This window comes from Dermochelys coriacea, chromosome 12 (assembly GCF_009764565.3).
Source record: "Dermochelys coriacea isolate rDerCor1 chromosome 12, rDerCor1.pri.v4, whole genome shotgun sequence".
Classification (NCBI taxonomy): Eukaryota; Metazoa; Chordata; order Testudines; family Dermochelyidae; genus Dermochelys; species Dermochelys coriacea.
The window spans coordinates 32,227,012-32,230,232 of NC_050079.1; positions in this window are offsets into that span (position 1 = coordinate 32,227,012).

Sequence of the window (3,221 nt, forward strand, 5' to 3'; positions counted from 1 at the left end):
CTATAGTAATTTTACGGTGTAGAGCGGACTATAGTTGAAGGAAATTGTAAACGTCTCAATGAAATACACGTAGCAAAATCCTCTTAAAAAATCTGACACAAAGGTGGCATTTCATTGTTGCTAATGCTGATACAACATCAGTGGAATTAGCAATCTTGGTGGGACTAGTATCAACTAGCCACTGACTGCTGCCAGCATTTTAAGCACTGTGTCATCCAATACAGGTCTAGTTAACACAAGCAGTGACCCATGTACATGTGAGATTCTAATATTGCTAACACTACTGAAACTAACCTCTGTTAGTCATGATGAAAATGTTTTGAATAATGTCCCAAATGTAGTTAGCCCATGTATGACTCTGATGTAGCATAGCACTCAAGCAGCGCAGGTCAGTGCATATGATCCTGGCCTGGAACTCAGGAGACCTTCTTTTCTTAACCTTGGGAAAATCACTTCAGCACTCTGGGCCTCAGTTTCCCCATCCATAAAATGATAGATAATAATCTTGACCTCCTGTGTAAAGTCCTTTGAGATCTACAGCTGAAATGTGCTATGTAAGAGTGAGTGGTGCTTATTACTAAACATAATCATGTGTGTGCATCATGCCATGTTACAGGTGCTAACATCAATATACATACCATACGGTATAAAGGAAAAGCAGCATGCATGAGTTAATGGAACCTCAATGTGTTCATTTGCTGACACTTTGTTATTTTAACTGAGCCACCCTTAAATATGCATCAATATAGGTGCGGAGCGGGAGGTACATTTGGAGTGTATAAGGATGAATCATTTGAACTGAACTAAAAGTAGGTATCTCTGTCTATATGACACTGAGAATACATTTTACACTGTTTTCTTGGATCTGCTATTTTTGGATTTATTTATCTGAACCACTAAATTATCTAATTAGTGGCATATATAGTTGAAACATGAGCTATTGTGAATATTTACTGCACACTTGTTCAGGCATTTATCTGAATAGGTGGCATGCTAGGGCTATGTCATGAGGAATAATGATTCTTCGGAAGAGTTAGAGGAAATTATAGAAGAGAAAAAAAAAGTTTTTCACAGTGGGTTGTAGATTCCAACAACATATATCAATTTTTTTCAGAGGTAGAGTGATTGCATAGTAATGACAAAAATTTTATTGTAACGAATAAATCAATACTTGCCCTACTGCAATCTCAGATGTTATTTTTATGGGTCTTCCCTTATATAAAACTGCTCCTGATAGAGTGTGTTTAAGGGGGGAAAAGGGTACAGTCCCAACTCTCTGCACACTGTCCTCTATCTACTATTAATCACTATCTCGTTGCATGGCGATCCATTTATATCACTGCAACAACAGAGCTGAATGTTTTACAGTGATGGACTACATTGCACACTGAATGTTTGTTTTTACAATGGAACTGTCATCGAGTACTCAGCAAAGTGGAAATACAAGGTATTAACAATTAAAAATGAAACCGAAGTGGCAGTAAGTATAGAAAGAATGTTCCACAAGAGACATAGAGAGAGGGAATCTGGGATTCTAGTGTCATATCTTCTCCATCAGCTAAACTCACCCAGGATTCTATGCAAAACAGTCACAATCTCCCTGGCATTGGATGGACTTGGCTCTGCTGTGCTCTATTCTATTCTATTTCTTATACTGGGCCCATCACCATAATATCTAAGCATCTTCCAGCAGTATATTAAGCACCATGACTATTATCTTTCTAGATATGCCCCAGCTTGAACAGAAGTTATGGGGTGGGTTTCTATGGCTTGTTTTATACAGGAGCTCTGAGTAGATGATCATAATTGAGGCTGCAAGTTTGTCACAGAGGTCACGGATTCCGTGACTTTCTGGGACCTCTGTGACTTCTGCAGCAGCAGCCCCTGGGCCGGCTGCACCAGCCACTGGTGGGGCAGTCTTGGGCCACCGTGCCTCTTTCCCCCGAGAAGCATCAGGAATTTGAGTGTTGGAAGGGGCTCAAAGCTGGGGATTGGGGCATGGGAGGGGGTGAAGGTTCTGGGTGGTGGTTAACTCGGGGCGCTTAACCCTGGGAGCAGCGACATGTCCCTCCCTCAACTCCTAGGTGGAGGCACTGCCCCCACAGCTCCCATTGGCCGCAGTTCCTGGTCAGAGACAGCATGCAGAGCTGCTTCGCTGCACCTCTGCCTAGAAGCTGAGGGAGAAACATGTCACCACTTCCGGGGAGCCATGGAGAGCCAGCTAGGGAGCCTGCCAACCCCACCAACCCTCCCCCCTCCCCCAGCACCAGTGGGGGTCCCGGGCTGCTCCTCCAGAGCACCCATGGCAAGCCCCAGACCACCACCACCCCTCGAGCACCCATGTAACCTCCAGGCCACCTACCCCTGCCAAGATTTAGTCAAGGATACATAGTACAAGTCATGGACAGATCACAAGCCATGAATTTTTGTTCACGGCCTGTGACTTGTCCATGACTTTCACTAAAAATACCCAGTTTCAGAGTAGCAGCCGTGTTAATCTGTATTCGCAAAAAGAAAAGGAGTATTTGTGGCACCTTAGAGACTAACAAATTTATTTGAGCATAAGCTTCCGTGAGCTACAAAGTGAGCTGTAGCTCACGAAAGCTTATTCTCAAATAAATTTGTTAGTCTCTAAGGTGCCACAAGTACTCCTTTTCTTTTTACTAAAAATACCCATAACTAAAACATAGTCTTAATCATAATAGTCCCTTCTGGCCTTAAAATCAATGAATCTTTCATGTGTGGTTCTTTCTTCCACTCCTTGTGGGAAGATGACCTTGTAGGACCCAAAAAGCAGGTGGTGATGACAAGAAAGGGAGGGACAGAATCTCCAGAAGATGGGGAGTACATAGCTGAGTGTCGTTTCTTGTCCCACTTGCTTACATTTTTCTTTTAGGCCCTGATCTTACAAACAATGTGACAAGAAGGAGCCATGCTGGTGGGGCGCACTGAGGAGTCTCTTTGAAGTCAACAGAACACCATGTGTATGCGGAATGTCATCGCTAGTGCAACGTCTTGAAGGATTGAGTCTTTAGAATGATACATTCACTTGGCTTATCCCACCACAGACAAATAATAACATGATTTCTAGCAGAAAGGCTGATATAGAATGGCATTTAGTTTTTCTTATTTACACTTCTTAACATTCTTAACATATATATTAATTTTAAAATATTATTTCCTTCACCAGGCACTACTGATGAGCAACCACATAATCTCAT